Here is a 19282-nt window from a genome sequence, read left to right on the forward strand (position 1 = left end):
ACTCACGTGTACACACACACACACACACACACACATTCTCATTCATCTGAAAATACACACACATACACACTCATGCATTAGACCAAAACAAATGGAGCATGTATGCCCATGTCGTCCAACATATGTTTAGCCAAAATATTTTAAAATTCTGATGTTCTTGACAACTTTTAAACTAAAATTATTTTGAGGGGGTGGAAACGGTGATTCTTTCCATCTCATTTACAGCATATAATATTTACAAAATATAACAAAAATATATAATGCAGTGTTTTCTATGAAACTCTTCTTTTAAAATATTTAAACCCCATGTATTATAAATAACTTGATTATTAACAATCTTAAGTATTTTTGTTTAACTGTAACTAATAGTCAGTTTAAAAGTCAGTAGGAACCATAAGTTAAGCATGGTAGTGACTATTATTGGATGTCTCTGCAATCCCACTTAACTCACTGTCTACATTACATTATTAAAAAGATTTAATTTTACAAATAACTTTCCCTCCCTTTTTGGCACGACATCCTTTCTGAGGCATCAGCAATAGGCTTTCTCCACATTTCACTTTATTTATTATGTATTTCAATTACTTTATTTAAATGTTAGACTCCCAGCATTTAATGAAAAATTATAGAGACATCACAGTAATAATTTAAACCTTTCTCTGCATGGAGTGATTTTTTTTCTCCAATCTTATATAGTTGCAAATTGTCGATAATACATCACATAACATTTCACAGATTTGAAGAGGACCACTTTAGCTTTCAACTACTGGAGCATCTGCTTTAGTTCTCCATCTATCACCCTGAGGTACCCAGATATGGGGACCAACTCGGCCAAAGATACCCAAGTGTGACCTGATGTGGTCTTTCCCACCTGGAGACTGTGACTAGGGACAGGGCTCAGGAGAAGGGACAGCTGTCCGTCACAACATACTCCTGGTCAAATAGAATAGTATTATGAGAGTCCTTTGTACATAGAAAATTATAGAATCCATCACAAAAATATTAGTAATGCATTTCTGTATACTAGGAAGACTATACTTAATTAGAAAATTAAAAATAATCTTAAGAAAGTACATAGAGGCTGGAGAAATGGCTCAGTGGTTAAGAAAGAGTACTGCTTTTGCAGAGGACTCAGGCTGGAGACTAACAAGAGCCTTTAATTCCTACTCCACAGGATCGGACACCCTCTTCTGGCCTTAGGGGTCACTGCACTCACATGCAGGAAGCAACCCACTGACCAACCCCAAACACATATACACGTAATTTTATATGAAAATGAAATCATTTAAAATGAATAAGTATTGCTGCTATCTGTGTCCTTAGGGTGTGCTAGTACAGATGAAGACACACAGAGAACAAATCAGTAAGTGGCCTTTTTATGAATGCCAGCATGGTGATTACACGTGATTCCGAACTGTGTGAAGGAGAGGCCTCTGACCCACTCTTCTGTGGACACTGTTGCAGATAAAAGGGAAGCTGTTGGCAGTAGTTTATCTTTTAGGCTTTATATTGCTATTTTCCTTTTAAGATGGGTTGCTCAGAGTCTGATAAAACCTTTGAAGCAGAAAGCATTCTCAGAGAGAACAGCTTACCTTTGTAACTTTGTAACTTTGTTCTTACCTTTGAAAACTCTGAGAACAAGGTGAAGTCATGACGCAGTAAAGGGGCCTTGACAAATCATTCATCGTTCCCTGCAGGAACAGAAAGGGCAAATGGTCCCTGGGTAGGAGGCCAGACATACCAATACTGAGTTCTAGAATGAACATCTGACACTATGCTGGAAACCCATGTCCTCCCAAGGATCAGATTTTAGCATACAGATATGTTTTAATCCTCTGTCCACTCATTCCTCAGGTACCTGACCCTACCACCTCTGCTCCCATTTTGAGACTCTATCCCTTCGCTATTTCTGAGTCTCTGGGTTGATGTGGGAACTTTCATCTCCAGTGCCATTTGTTTCATACTGAAACCCACAGTGGTAACAAGAAGCAGAAGGCTGCATGCTGGGAAACTCTCACTGTGCAAGCATCCACTTTTGAAGACGGTTATGCATGGTGGTGCTGGGCTAACAGCCTACCATATCCCGAGATACAATTAGACGGGAAGCGGGAAGAGTGTTCACATGTCTTAAGACACGATAGGGTGACTTCAACTAACAACTTATTTTACAAAGACTTGGAATCCAAGTTTCACAATGCAATATCCCTGTGCTACTAAAGATGCTAATTGTCCTGGCTTGATTGCAACACACTGCATACTCGTGTCAAGCTACCAAATCATGCTCCATAAAGATGTACAATTTTTATATGTCAATAAAAACCATATTATGCATACTTTTGCTGACATGAAATACCATGGCTGCTTAGAAGACACATAATCCTCTAGTACTTAAAACTGCTTCCTCTGAGCCAGGTGGTGGTGGCGCACGCCTTTAATCCCAGCACTCGGGAGGCAGAGGCAGGTAGATCTCTGAGTTCAAAGCCAGCCTGGTCTACAGAGCAAGATCCAGGACAGCCAGGGCTACACAGAGAAACCCTGTCTCAAAAAAACAAAAACCAAAACAAAACAAAACAAAAAAACCCTGCTTCCTCTGGAGATGGATGCCTCAGGTTTTAATCTTAGGTCTTTCACTTACTACCTCTGACTTTGCCACTGCTTTCTCACCCGTAAAATGGGTTAATAGCATTTACGTCATGGAGTTCTTGAAGTGAATAAATGAGGTAATTCACATTAAATTGTCAGAACAATATGTGGCACATAATAAATACTAGTTGTTCTTATATCCAACACCAGGGTCATGATGGGTCACCTTGTTGACACTCAATAAAATTTGTGATTGAAAGGAATGATTGACACAACTGAGCAGCCAATACTACTGGCATAACACTTAAGTTTTTTTTTTTTAAATAAAATTACCCAGAAAACCATACATGCAAGCAAGCTTAGGCACGAGTATAAATGAAGTGGACATGTATAAGATTTCAGTATGCAACCACAAACGTTATTGAACTGTTGAAAACCAGAGTGGAGTGTCTTCTGTCTGAGGACTGTTGCAACAACAGTGTGGCCTTTCCTTGCCTGTTCCAGGGAGAAACTGTCACAAAGGGGAAACTTCAAGGTGTCAGAGCATTTTCAGGATTGAGTCATGAGAGCCAGTCGGCAAGAACAATCCCCTCTGCTGTTTTCCACTCTGCACTCAGAATATCAAAAGAAAACAGTGATGATGAAATGTATTATTTTAATCAAGCTTCCACATTCAAATCCCGCCTCTCATTATTCTGGCCAAATGTCACAGCAGGAGTGATTTTGATCCTCTGCCACCATGCATGTTGAAAGAGTCTGGTGTAAAACTTGGCCCTGCCTGGCAAACAAAGGTCTGTATATTTGGAAACAATCAACTGGCTTGCTGACTCACTGGCTTCCATGGTGTTATCTGAGGCAGATCTATCTGTCTGACTGGCATAGCCAGCACCTCCGCCGGTCCTGCAGGGTGTGTGCTTTGCCAAGGCCAGGTGCTAAAGAAAGAGGCAAAGCAGGCAGAGCCTGAAACTGTAGAGGCAAAGAAGCAGCATGTCTGTTTTGAAACCATTGCTCTTGTTCTGGGTCACTGTCTGGGCCACTGTGCTGTCAATAGTGACTTGCATTATTCTTGAAGTGTAAGCTGTCAGCTCACTGGGACCAGTTTCTCTTTCTAGGAGAAGTACATGGGACTCCCATTTTCCCGTCACTCTTGATTTGTTCTTTTTAACCACAGAATTTGTATGAGTAGAGTGAAGAGTAAAACTTTCTTCTTTAACCCCCTGGACAGTACCTTTATGGTTTGGGAAATTGGTGCTGTCACACGTTTGTGATCCTTCTGTTTCTCCTTCCTAGGAATTGCCTGTTTGAGTGCCTTCCTCTTTTCTTGGAGGGTAGGCAGATGAGGAAGAGGTAGGGTCTAACTATGAAATCTAGACTGGCCTAGGACATGGGACATTCCTTTTGTCTTAGCCTCCCAAGTGCTGGGATTCCAAGTGTGTGCCACACTTGGCTTTAAGTTGTCTTTTAAAACACTTTTATGTAGAAATTATTTCAAGCATAGGAATGTTTTAAAAATAGAAGCTAGACATGATGGCTACAGAGAGACTGGTTTCCATAGTTCTAGACTAGCCTGGGCTACAAAGTGTGATCTTGTGTCAAACAAACTACCTACCTACCTAATTAAGGAATAGGATGGTACAGAGAACACAGCTGCTCATTTTGCACAGATTTATTTGCTAATATTTGTGTGTACAATTATGTAAATATTTTCTGCATATGTATACATGGTATTTTGATATACAAAACATCCTTAATTTTAGTGTAGTAATTTTTTTCAAAGTTCCTCCTCATGGCCTTTGCCTTTAGAACTTCAGAAAATATTCCTTGACTCCTAAATCATTAAGATTTTCACCCCCAGTTCCTTCCAGAAATATAATGCTTTCTTTTACATTAAGTCAAAAATCCACACATTTTGTGCATAGGATGAGGTCAAAAACTATTTCTGTTTTTCCCTAGAGATCAAAACCCTTCATTCCACTATTAAGTGAATCAGCCATTCTTCCACAGTGGTCTATAATTAGATTTCTGTTGTGGGAGAGCCAGAGCCCTCTTAGTGATGTATTCTGAAAAATGCAAGTCTAGGCAGTTCTGCACATGGGGGGACAGCACAGAACACACATACACAGACCTGCGGGTCAGCCTGTCACACAGGTAGGCAACTGGTACAGCCAGGAGTGCAACGCACCTCTGTACTGAATACAGAGGCCACTGCTGCATAATGGTAAGCGTTGATCTGTATACATACTGCTAAATATAGAAAGGGCACAATAAAGACAGGAGTGTGGCATTACCATGCTTGCAGAGTTCAGGACTAGAAACCTCTCTGCCTGTCCTTGCATGTGTGTGAAGGGCAGAGGCACACTGCCTTACTCTAGGCTTCACAAGCACAGACATCCAAGCTACATTAAAGTTGTAAGAATTTCTCTCTTCACAATAAATTTATTTTAGTTTACTATAACTTCGTGCTTTATGAAATTTAATCTTTTTTAACATTGTAACCAAGAACAACATTAGCTTAAAGTACAAACAATTGGAATTTTTTGACTCCGTTAAAGTCTTGAGTTCTACACTGTATATGTGGTCCTTTACACAATATGGAACACACACTCATGCATGTTTGTATGTATGTACATATATATGTATACATGGGTGGGAATAAAGACTACTAGAATGGAGAAGAAACAATCACAAATACATAGTGATGCATAGATATATATTTACTACATCTACATATAATATATATATTATAAAAACATTTAATTTTTATATTGATTACATGTATTCAGACATTTATTATGTAAATGTGCATATTGACTTCATATACTATGAGCATGTATGTGTATTTGTGGAGTATGTACTAAACATATGCCATAGACATGTAGTAAACATATGTTTATGAGTATATAAAACATATATAATGGTGTCTGTGTAGTTTTTATTAATTTCAGTGCCTCTTTGTGTTGAAATTATAGACAGTATTGCTGTCTCAAACATTACTCTGTAAAGCATGTCATACATGTCTTCATGAATTTCTCCATGTGGCTATTCATCAATGGAAACCTGTTTTTTTAGGCTATTTTCATTGCCCATCATCATGCTTCCATGTAAAGATTTGTTTGGAAATTATAGATTTTTTTCTGATATTGTTTTGCTATCTATTAATATGATATAATGTAATTTGTGAGGCTAGTTTGTTATCTTTCAATATTACTCAAAAACTCTCTCTATGTACATTTTCTGTGTCTTTATTGAATTTATTCTGGTGAAATTTTTGTTATTCACTCTCATTTTCTTCCTGAGAATGACATGCTTTTTCCAAGTACACTTCACAAGCAGTGTGTTTTTTCAAAATCTATATTTAATTGTTTCAGCCACTTAACTGTTTTACTATCATTTTAATGTGTGTGTTTGTGTGTATGTAAGGGTATGGGGAGGAAGGAGTAGGCAGGTTCGGCTTAGGCACGTCATATATGCTTGTGGGAGGTAAAGGACCACATTCTGGAGTCAATTCTCTCTACTATTGGTTCTAGGGATTGAACTCAGGGTGTTGGGCATGTGAGCAAGCACCTTCACTTGCTGCAATGTCTCTCCAGCCATTTTACTAGTTTAAATTATCTGCATGAATATTCTCTTGGATTCATACAACAAAATATATTAATTCCAGATAAATAGTTTTACATCCGTTTTCTGTAGATTATTAGCTCCCAGACAAGGTGAAAAACTTCCTTCTTCTGGGTCCTTCCTTTAGCTGTCATGCTCATTTTTCTCCTTACTAATATCCATTCTTTAAGACTGTGGTAGCCTCTCTCAGCCATCAAATATAAAGACTTTGAATGTTCTATATGATCAAATACTTAGGTTCTAATGACAAATTGAGTTGAGATCTATATCCATATTCACTGGGATATGACACTGGGAATTTATTTTGCTGTTGCTTTGCTGTAAAAAATGTAAGACTGTCATGAAAAGTAAGATACACACACAGACACACACACACACATATATATGGTATATACATGGTATATGGCACATGCAATGAGTGAACTTACTATGATCATTTTGTTTTCATTTCATGTGCTTGTTGAAATTATAGAGAATCTTAAATTTTATAAAAGGTTGCCAGAGTTAAGTATCAGGGATACTTTTTCAGTAATATTTAGAACATATTGCCAAACTAAAACTTCAGCAGTTTAGTGCTTATTTTTATAAACAGACTTTTTTATGACCAGAAAACCATCATCAATTCAGAAAATTAGTAGGTTTATTAGTACTTATACATTAGACCCTCTTCATGTTTTCTTCATTATTACACAATACCCTTTGTGGGAAATATCCAATTAATAAGCATGAGCTGTATGACTGTCATTTATTTTAAGTCACTTCAGCTGGGAAGAGCTCCCACTTCTCCTATTCAGTTATATAATGCCATGGTGTTTATCTTATAGAACAATTTTCCCAAGAGTGTCTGTTTGAGTTTGTGTGGCCTTTCCTTGTGAATAGATTTGGCTTATGAATCCTTGACAGGAATAGTCTGAAACAGACTTAGTTCTCCTGGCATCCCATCAGGTGTATGTGATCTCAGTGTATCCATTACCAGTGAGGTCCATGATGATGACCGTGTAAAAGGGTTGTCTGCTAGGAGCGCCATAGGAAGGGATTGTTTTTCCTTCTGTGACTGAGGTGACCTTATACTGTTCTGCATTAGCTAAGCTTTGAACTTTGGTTCCCTGTGCAGTTCTGGGCTAATACTGGCTATGAGTGAACTTGAAGCAAGGTCCAGATGGCAGGAATGAAATAGCATCCATGATTGTTGCCCCAAGATCAGTGTGATTGTAGGATGCTGCCGTATCCAATGAATGTTCTCACAAATCTGCTCTCCTGGCTGGTTGACACAGCTAGCTCCAAATGATGAACCCCAATTCCATCATTTCCTTCCAGGCCCAGGCCTGGTGTATACTTGGCCTTCTGATCGAAGTTTTGTCTTCTGGAGGTCCTCCTACGAACAATGGACACAATGCGACATGGATGGCAATTGGACTTGTGGGTTCCAATTTGTCCTGCTCACCTCTCTTTGTAGTAGCGTTTCTTTCCTTACTGCTTACAATTTGTGGCCAGCAGCAAAGGCAGTGAACACTAGTAAACATTAGACATAAGCATTGCATATAGACACCTGCTGTAAACTGCACAATGGAGACTATGACTGCACAGTCTCTTCAGTTGGTTCTTTAGGTCCATACGAAGTCAGCACTCCTGCATCTCTGGCCAAAGTCTGGTTGAGATCCATAGAGAAACACTGGTATCTGACAACTGATATAGACAACTGTGGGTGTGCCTTTCATTCCAAGCCGAGGCTCACCTTGCATTCTCTTTTCCTGCTTACTGTTCCCTTCTCTATTTGTGAGATACAGCTTTCAGTAGAGTTAACAAGCTCATTTATGAGATAAATCCCACCGGAAATCACTAACTCCTACCAACTCCCCTGCTGCTCTGTAGTATACATTTCTCCCTTTGCCCCCTGACCAGACACCCCAACCCCAGCTTATGTCTCCTCATGGGAGCCCATCTTTCTTGGCTTGATGAGTCTTTTCACCATACTGAGGTGTGTGAACTTACTCCTTGGAATGGCGCCATCCCACATCTATTGTATCTTCATCCATTCTGGCTACCATTATCCCTCATTTGTTGAAGAAACCTGGATTGTTGTATTCTTCTGTGGCTTTAGAACTAATATTTTCAAGAGGGAAAAAGAAAAGGAAGAAAGTTTGCATGTTTATATGACACCTATCAGATATTATTTCTTATCAGATATTGATTAAAGCTGTGACACCTGGATTCTTTAGCTCTGAAGCTCACTTTATGGACCTTGGTAGTTTATGGTAAAACAAGTATTTTTCATATTCAGAAATTTAATATATTTGACACTTTTAATGCCCCCCCAAATTATGTTTATACTTGAGTGATGAAACTTTTTGGGACATTTTAGCAACTTTTATGAACCCAATAATTTAAACAGAAATACAAAGAGGTATGCTAGTTTAAGCACTGCAATACTGTTTTTAAGGTTGTAAAATTCCCTTACACTTGAGACTTAGACATCTCTAGAATTGATATTGTAGACTTTCTTATATGCTGAAACATTCTAAAGGATAAACAGACTCATTATCTTAAAGTGAATACAAAAATAGAAATGAGTATCCAGTCCTTAGTGCCTACACGTAATTCTAGTTACAACCCATGTATTAGAAATTAAACATGCCAGAATCATGGCTCCAAAAATTATCAATACTCCCATGTTCACTGCAGCAACATTCACAATCACAATGGTGTAAAAACAACTTAAAAGTGCAATAACAGATGAATTGATTAAAAAAAAAAGCTAGCTACTGAAATAAGCCAGCTTCAGACAGAAAAATGCCATACAATTCACTTATAGGAGTGATCTACTGATGTCATATTCAGAGACAGAAAGAGCAGCATTCTGATTGCCAGGGGCTTGGAAAAGGAAAGCTAATGATGAGCTGGAGTTGGTTTTCATTAAGCTGAGTGAATAAGCCCTGCAGATGAGCCCTTCAGCTCTGCACCTATGGTCAACACTTACAGGTATACAATTAAAGTTTTGTTTAAAAGTTACCTCCCATATTAAGTGTTCTTACCACAGAAAACACTTTTATTTGCTAAGATCATTTTTTATCTTTTAAATGATGATGATGAAAAATACTCAGGTGACAACTAATAATGTTATGGGGGGAAAGTTCTTACAATGACCCTAATAGCACTAGATTTAAATAAAGTAGTCAGCATTTATAAAGTACTTGACAGCAACAATAGGAAAAATGTGCAAATTCTGATCAGGACACACACACATAAATTGAACACAAATATGCTAACACATGAGCCCAAGGTCAACATGATCCCAGGCTTTCTATCACTTGCCATTGGGGTAGAATCCCATTGTATTATGATAGTCTTCCTATCCTTAAGGTCAGCCTGTAAATTCTGGCCTCTAAATAAATGCATTGACGTATCAAGTTTTTCAACCTCCAAACTCCAATCTGTCTGATTTTAAAACAAAGAAGAGTTTAATTTTATTTGTTTGCTTGAATTGAAAGGTATTATTGTTTATGGTTTAATTCATGGTTTCTCTAGTTTCTGATAAGAAGGACAATGTCAATTCCAACTGTCCCCAACTCCATAGTAGAGAATAGAATGTCTTTCTCCTTGGTTGCTTTAGGTTATTAATTTATTTTATCTGTACCATGTGTTTGACTATTTACCTACAAAATCATATTCATATAGGGATGCTCAGTTTTTCATGGACATTTGCTCTAAGGTATGTATTTATTAAATACTAAAACTGTGAATAGAGATGGAAAACTCCTCAATAAACTTGCAAACTGAACTCAATGATACATTAGAAAGGTCACATGCTATGACCAAGTTGGATTCCTTTCAGGAATGCAAGGATTGTTCAGAACACATAAAGTAATAGAAGGAATATATTGCATAAATAGAATCAAGGGATGGGGGAATCATAAAATTGATGCAGTAAAGCCTTGGGCAAAATTCAACATTCTTTCATGGTAAAAGCCATGAAAAAAATAATTAGTAATGTAAGAATAATCATGTCACATATAAAATCTATACATGTCAAACCTATATTCTACCTTATTCTGAATGTGGAGAAATGGAAAGCAATTCTTCCAAAATCAGCAATTATACAAGGTTGCTCAATATCACTACTCTTGTCCACTACAGTGTTTGGAATCTCAGCTAAAGCAGTGGGTGAAAGGAAGACATGGAAAGGCTACAAATAGGAAAAGAAGATCCAAGTATGTTTGTGGATGACACAATCATATATATCAAGGACTCTAAATGGCCAGCCAAAAGACTCACAATGTGACAAACACTTCTAGCAATGCTGTTGGGTACAAGATCAATACACAAACATTAATTGCGTAAACCAACAACATGTTTGACAAGAAAGAAACCAGGAAAATCATTCCCATTCACTATAATGCCCCACCCCAATACAATAACCTAAGAATAAACCCAACAAAGATGTGAACAAGGTCCGATATTAGTCAAGGACCTCCCGAGCAGCACAGCCTATGGAAGGACATTGGCTATCATGACTTGACTGAGTAGTCGGCTGTCTCCACCCTAAGGAGACCAAGAACCTGGAAGCTGCTCAGTTCCTAAGGCAGGATGCCACAGCAGTGCAGTCTGCTGATGAAGGCCTGTGCAGCCACTGGTCTTCAGGCCACAGTGGAAGGGCCAAGGATATGGGTTCTAATTTCAGCAAGGAATGTTGGGAGCAAAGGAGGATCGGCAGCAGGCAGGCTCAAGCTGACAGCAGAGAAGATGAACTCACCAGGAGGACAACATGCATACAAACAGGCAAAAAACAAACATCAAAACCCCCGTGTTTCCTGGGTCTCTTCTCTTCTTTTCTTTATTATTTTGCCATTTAAAAAATTTTGGAGAAATTTATTCATGCGTATAATGTGTTTTCAACCAATCTACCTCCATTCCCTACCCCAGTTTCTCACTTATTCCCCCTCCCCCCCCACACACACTGTTCCTTTCCAAATTTCGTGTGATTTGTTTTTAAACCCACTGAGCTCACTTAGTGCTGTCAGTGTGTGCATGGGTGTAGGGCCATCTACTGGATCATGGGCAGTCTCCCAAGTCCTCTGGTTTCTGCTCATGTACAGTGGCACACAGGTGCATATATGGGTACACACATTCATGCACACACACACACACACACACACACACACACACACACTAAATAAATGCAAATAAAAAAATTTAAAGGATGAAATTATTTCATTTATAGGATAATGGGAAATATTGGAGATTACCATGTTAAGCAATATAAGCCATACTTAGACACGTCAGTTTTTTCTTTTTTTTTTTTTTTTGTTTTTTGTTTTTTGTTTTTTTTGAGACAGGGTTTCTCTGTGTAGCTTTGCGCCTTTCCTGGAACTCACTTGGTAGTCCAGGCTGGCCTCGAACTCACAGAGATCCGCCTGGCTCTGCCTCCCGAGTGCTGGGATTAAAGGCGTGCGCCACCACCGCCCGGCTCAGTTTTTTCTTTTATGTTATGAACCAACAGAAAAAAGTTGTGAAAAAAGAGGAATCTATTAAAGGAAAGTAAAGAGAGAATCAGAGAGAGTAGGGGTGATGAGTGTGAGTCATAGGGGTTAAAACAATCATGCTGCGTTATATGTGTATTTATGCACATATGTCTATGCATATGAAAATATCTTAACAAACCTTCTGTTTTGCACAATTAATCTGTAGTAGCACAAACTATTTCAAAATATCATTCATGACTTTCAAATACTGAACATTCTACCATTTTGTAGAGTCCCACCTTTATCAACAAGCTATTTGCAATTGATACCTGATGGCAAAGGGGAAAATCCATTCTCCCCAGTGGAGCATATCAGCCACAATCCAGGTCAGGCCTCATGCCCAGAAGTAGTTGGCCAACAGAAAATGAACTCCATGTTTTGTGTTGTGTGTGTTGGAGGGGGGATGATTTTTGTTTTGTTTTAGCAGGATTTTTATTTCTGATTTTCTTTTTTATATAACATATACTGGGAGCTCAAAAATGATGTGTTTTCTTTTGACTTCATTTTCCATTATTTTTGTCTTTTTGTCTCTTTTTGCTTTCATTTTAGATCAGTACTATTCTATAGTGCAAACACTACTGCTTCTCTGTATAAGGCTAATGTCAATCTCACCTATTTTCTGAAAGTTTTTTTTTTCAATATTCTATGCCATTCAGAGCCTGACTAAGCCTCATGCTGTTTGATTTGGGTTGGGTACTTCACCACTGTATTTAATTTTTTTTCATATTTAAAAGTACAGCAATGATACATAAATTTTGAGTTATAACAATAAATTAATAAATGCAAAATTATTAGAATAGTTATTTGTATAAAGCATGCCTCTTCTGTTAGCAATTTTCACCATTTTATTGTTTAAAACTTTGGTCTATGTCTTTATTACGTCTACTTGTTCTTGAATCATTTATGCATATTTTTATTTCAGATATCAATATTGTTCTAAGATTCAGCTACAACATTAATTTAATCTATACTTTTATTGCACTAATACATCATTATAGTAATTCATCTTTTCTTTCTCCTGTTCTTTGCTAGTGTAGCCAGTGAGTGTCATCTTTGCTTGTCTACCTCATGTCACCCTCTCCTACCCGGTGATTTTCCTATTTTACCTACCTTCATGATCTGGAACCAGGCCAAGTCACAGAATCAGATTCTCTCAGTCACAGTGACACCCAGGATGTCATATACCCAGTTACCAAGCTAGGAGGGCAGCTTTTCTTAGACCCAGGCAGAAAAGCTGACTTCAGGGCTAGAGAGGTGGCTCAACAATTAAGAGCACTGGCTGCTCTTGTAGAAAATCTAGTTTCAGTTCCCAGCACCCACCTGGCAGGTCAGAACCTTCTGAAACTCCATTTCCAATGGATCTGGTGTCCTCTGTTGGCCTCCAAGGACACTGGAAATACATGTGGTACATAGACATACATGCAGACAGGACACCCATACACATTAAATGATAATAATAGATAATAATGGCATTAAAAAAACATAAACTGTACTTGGTCCTTTGACTTAGGATTTCCTCAAAGTCATAGCTGTAGGTAGAAGTGAATCCTACCTTTTCTGCTTAGATTTTTTGGTTTTAAATTGTGAAGATGATTTTTCTTTTCATTTATACTGAGTGCATTTTCTCTCCTATTCCCTTCATCTTCCTCCTCCTCCTCCTCTTCCTCCTCATCATCCTCTTTCTTTTTGATACTGTCTATCTACTATTTGCTGGGCAGCCATGCCATTGCATATATGTAGATGTTAAAAGACAATTTGCAGGAGTCTGTTCTGGGCTTCAAACTCAGGTCATCAGGCTTGGTGGCACATGTCCTTACCCACTAAGGCTTAGTGACTAAGCCATTTTGCCAGCCTTGCCTCCATCTTCTTTCAAGGAACAAGCCCTCAGCTGTCACTGTCTTCATCACACATCTCTTCACTTCTCCCCTGTTCTTCTTTGTCTTCCTTACCCAGATCTGTCCTTTTCTCCTCCATCTTGGCTGTGCCCCTGTAGTTCTCTTAGCTTATGTTTCTAACTACCATTAGCTGTTCTTGAAGGCAAGAAGGCATCTAAAGCTTGATCTTTCCAACTTAACTTAGTTTTTCTTCTTTTGTTTGCAGTCAGCATTCCATATCTGTGGTTTGTTCTTTTTAGATCAAAACCAAATGTGGATTTGCTATTGAACATGTGCCATTTTTTATTGTTATTATTCTCTAAACAATAGGGTATAACAACTTTATTAATTTACTGCCTACTGCTATTTAACAACTATTGACACAGCCTCCAATGTATCAGGTATTATAAGGAACCTAGTGAAGACACCAAGCATAAAACACATGCCAGTAAGTGCTGCATAAACACTGAATCAGTTCATGTGAAGCATATAATTTCATTAACATCATGGACTTCCTTATGCACAGTGTCCTGGAACTCACCTCTTTGGGATTGCAAGGGACAACAGTAATTTGGTTATGTTGTCCATTTTAAATTTGTCACAAATGGCTAGTATTTCTGTTGCTTTTTTATGTAACAAAGAGGTGTGTGCACCAAGGCTCCCACATGCACACATTGTATGTGCACGTAGCCCTGAGCACTGAACACTCCTCCAGTCTCAGACTAGCAAACATGTCATGTGGTGTAAATGCAACATTAACCAAGCATGCCTATATTGACCCATAAAGTTTGAGACCTAGCAGAGCTTGTCTTTGTGTGTTGTGCAGGTGTCTTACAGAAGTGCATGCAAAGTTTTATAAAAAATATTTGCAAAGAGAATTCACATTTGTGATGACAGATCACTGATGAGACCTTCATCCTAAGGGACATGACTAAAGCTAATGATTTATCTTAAGCCTTCAAAGCCTACAGCTTGAATCCTAGCTCTCAAAGATTTTGACACTAATTTGCTATTGGTATGAACTAGTTTGTTTTCAAAGTTTTAAAGATACAACATGTTACAATATTATTTTTGAGAAGAAAATAACAGTGGCCAAACAGTGATGCTTTCAAATGAGTGAATTATGTTTGAAAACCACAGTTCCAGTTGTCAGACAAAGGCTAGAAAATGTACTGTGACTTCTAAAACTTTTTAACTTTTCATAACTTTTTCATGATGTTTAAACAATAACACAGGCTGAAAGGGAACAATGGTACTGGAGATTCTAGTCAAAAAGGATGTATACCAAAGCAAAAATTGTGGAGAAAACAAGCCTTGCAGGATTTTCTGATTATTTATCTCTGTCATAGAAAAGAGGCTAGAAATAATTTTTTGGATCGCATCTTGTGTCCCTTGAGTATTGATCCTTCTCTCAAACATGACTATTGGCATAGGATACCTAGTCTGGAGTTCCCTTAGATCTCACTGGAGAGAGGTCTCTTGAAGGAATGAGACAGTAGACTAAACAAGCCTGAATGTGATGCCTCTGTGGAATATATGAGGATAAAGAAGAGTTCTCTAATGTAGGCTTTTAGGGACACTGTGGGGTTTTCTCATTGAGTATAGCATTTCAAAGTCAGTTTTAAAGGAAAAACAGACAGATAGGTTCTATGACAAGAAGAAAGGTCCAGAGTGCAGTTTCTCTGTGCTGGGGAAGATGATACACAATTTGTTCATAAAGACAACTGGGAGTGTGGAATCCTCACCAATGTAGGAAGAAAGGCTCTCAGAGAGATCCATGAAATACCTGCCAGGTTGCATATGGACCAACACAATCTGAGATCTGATCTCACCAGTAGATCTACTCTTCTCTCTCTCTCTCTCCCTGCAGAGAGAGAGGGAGAGGGAGATGGGGAGGGGGAGGGGAAGGGGGAGGGGGAGGGGGGGGGAGAGAGAGAGAGAGAGAGAGAGAGAGAGAGAGAGAGAGAGAGAGAGAGAGAGAGAGAGAGAGAGTTTATCCTCCACACACTTGGTGGTGTGGGGAGGAAGACACATAGGACAAGAAGAAGTAGCTAATTGCTCTCTTACTACATAGGCCTAGGCTGCAAAAGCACAGGGAAATTTAAACTACTGCATCTGAGTTTCAATCATTATATAGAGGCAACGTGGGTAAAAACTTATCAGAGTCTGATTTTATCAGTCATCTATAATCAAAAGAAAACAAAACAAAGCCAGAAACTTCATCCACGGATGGAGAAAAGTAAGCTCCCTGTGAAAGGATCATTCTGTAAGATTGTAATCTGCATGTTCCATGGCCTTTGAAGAAGCATTTATACTTATACGGTACAGTGAGGCTGATGAGAATATTTACTTCATAAGCTGCTGTAAGAATCTAGAGAGATTGACTGCGTCAAAATACCTGGCTTCATGAGAGCACTCACTGTTAAGTCTTACTGAAAGTACTCATTGTCAAATTACTTCAATATTTTTCTGTTCTAACTTTTTTGCATGACTCAATTGGAGACCTGAAGAGGAAAAGGAAAATATTAAACTGATACAGAAATGGAAAATCTCAATGATGTACTCATCATATAAAAATGCCAATAAGGCAGGTGCAGACGGCAGTGACTATTAGGTGCTTTATGACAGTGAGAAGTATTCCTGTTAGGTCTCCAGGAGGGAAACATTATCACAAAAACCACCATCCTGGACCTGAGAGGTCAGTTTGTCTCCACAGTCTTCTGTCTAATTATTCAGTTTTTTTAAATCTTTGTTTTTTATTTAAATTTCTATATAAGTATCATAAGCAGTAGATGCATAGACCAGTTAGAAAAATAGTTACTATGCCCAGTTAAAATAATTCTCCCGCAAAGTGCCTTGCTTTCTGATGATTCTTTCATGGATATGTGTTGTCTAAGGTTATGACTTGAGTCTCAGAAATAACGTGATTTTGTCCTATGAAGGCAATAGGATGCACCATGTGCAGAACAGTAATGCTCTGTGACCGTGAAGGCGATCTTGGTATCACATCAGGACTTCTGTTGTTTTCGTTATGGCTCTGAGTTTGATGTAGGCTAGGCTTCATGTTAGACCTGTAAACATTCTGTCAATCACAATAATGCTCTGATCTGTTTGCTCCTCAACATTCCATCCATTCACTTCCCATTTCAGTGTTTGTCTTTTATATTCATAAATTGTCTAGTTAGCTGAATTCCGTTCTGAAATGACAAGCTGCTCAGATTCCAGTTGGTTATAAGCAAGCACCAGCCATTTCATTAGATTTTTAGTCCAGCTACTTAAAACGGCAACTTCTTCTTCAATATAAGTATGGATGGATGATTCCTTAGACAATAGTGATGTTGGGTGGATTTTGGTGAAACAATGCATTAGACCACTCTACTGTTCTCGCCGGGAGCAGTGCACTTATGAAAGTGAGTTATTCCAGGAATTCCCCATTATGTAGCAAACATCTACATGTTAAGTCCATGTTCACTCTTCTACATCATTTTCCAACTATCTGTTTTTATTGAGGCTGCTGGTGAGGACTATGGGATAGCAGGATGATTTTAGACTTTTGTTGAGAAAAATACACCACAACACTCAGTCATGATTTGAAGTATGTATCCAAGTGGGTTTAGTCAATGTTTAGAGATCCAATTCTTATGCCAGAGGAACTAATAATGTTTGTAAGAATTTAGAGTGGGTGGAGTCAGTGTCCTCTGAATGTGTTGTATGCCTGATGGATGGAAGAGGTGGACTCTTTCCACTTCTAGGTCAGTGAATGGCACCAGCAATGAAAATAATAAAATCATTGGAAAATAAAATTTCTGTTTTACCAATTTCAGTCTGTGTGCCTTTTGTTTTGTGGTTGTTTGTGGTGATATTTTATTTGTGTTCTAACAAATAAAGCTTGCCTGAGGATCAGATGAAAAAGCCAGCCACTATATTAAACATAGAGGTCAGGCAGTTGTAGCACATGCCTTTAATCCTAGCACTTGGGAGGCCGAAATTCATCCGGATCTCTGTGAGTTCAAGGCCACACTGAGAACAGAGCCAGGTATGGTGGTACATGCCTTTAATCCCAGCACTAGTTAACCATAGAGGTCTGGAGGTCTGTACAGACAGACAGGAAGTGATAGAGCTGAGTGGAAAGAGGAAGCGATATAGCTGGGCAGAGAAAGGAAGTAAGATGGCAGGGCACAGAAAGGTATATAAGGCGTGAGTATGCAGGAAGTAGCTCTCTTGGGCTGAGGATTTCCCAGCAGTAACAGCTTGTGGCTGGCTTGTTCTAGTCCTCTGATCTTTCAACTTTCACCCCAATATCTGGCTCCACATTTTTCATTAATAAGACCATTTAAGATTTGTGTTACATCTCTTTAAAAAAAGATATAGAAATGATGGATAAAGGGTAGATTATTGAATCTACTCTGAAATGAGAAAAGAGAGAATATGGATATGATAAAATAAAAAGGTAGATTAGTGAATTGACTTTTAGAAAGCAACTACTAGTTTTAAATATTTTACATTGGATTGGATTTTTGTATATTGTTTACAAATTATGTATATTGATACAAATTTGAGATTGATTTTGTTAGAAAATACTGTACATATATTTCTAATCTTGTTCAAGGTATTGTACCTATATAGTTCATTTAACAATGTAATGCAATTTTCTAGTACTTGAAAGTTATTACCCACTATTTAGGATAATAAAGAAATGCAGGTTAGTAGTTAGTCATTATAATAGAACTTGTAGTCATATTAGGTGTGTTTTCAAGGTCAAGCAGAGATATATCTTAGATATATAGGTCATCTTCAAACACTTCAGAGATCTACAGAATATGACATTTAAGATATTTTCATAACAGAGATTTTTTTCTTTTTTTTATGACAATGAGACATATCTGCTCCTGACAGTACCAATCTACTGCAGAGAAGATTATGGGCATTGAAGAAATTCCTTATGGAGTTTATTTTCCTTGTGGCAAAAGTTAGCTACTGGGCAAGAAAATGCTCTTGCCTCAACTGCTGACAGTATGTTGTTCAAAATGAACAAGCAAGATACAAAAAAAGGACTGGCAATCCTTGCCAAGACAAGGTGGAAAAGCTCTTTAGAAAATCCTCCTTCATAGATGAGTCTGTCAGGTATGCTAGGCCTGTAGGTTGAAGATGGATGCCCCAACATTGCAGAGGAACCTCTGGTGACTGTCCAGGCAACCAGCTTTCTCTGTCATTCTAGATTTTTTGAAGCTGCATACAAAGTACTTCCTGTTTACTTAGGTAATATTATATCTTTCTGGGGTCTTTGATGTAGTTGAAGACTAAATAGTTATAATTATAATTTTCCCTGGTTATGCTAAAAGATAAATTAGATATGAAACCTTAGACTCACAAATATAGGATACATAGAATATTTAATTTAATTTTGCCAAATACAAATAGATTAGACATTGTAACTGTAATTCCTGCTTGATAACTGTTCTATTATATGTAATTTTACTATGTTAAAGTTAAAAACCTTCCTTTTTAATTAGATAGAAAAGGGGAAGTTCTGGGGGGATGTCTTTCTGTATGCTGTCAATATGTATTGCTTTGATTGGTTAATAAAGAAGCTTCTCTGGCTTATGGTGAGTCAGGTTATAGCCAGGCAGGAAATCCAAGAGAGACAGGAAGAAGAAAGGAGAGGCAGAGTGATACCAGCCTGCCACC

The sequence above is a fragment of the Peromyscus californicus genome, unplaced genomic scaffold, assembly GCF_007827085.1.
Source record: "Peromyscus californicus insignis strain IS unplaced genomic scaffold, ASM782708v3 Scaffold_8__1_contigs__length_139910024, whole genome shotgun sequence".
NCBI classification, from domain to species: Eukaryota; Metazoa; Chordata; class Mammalia; order Rodentia; family Cricetidae; genus Peromyscus; species Peromyscus californicus.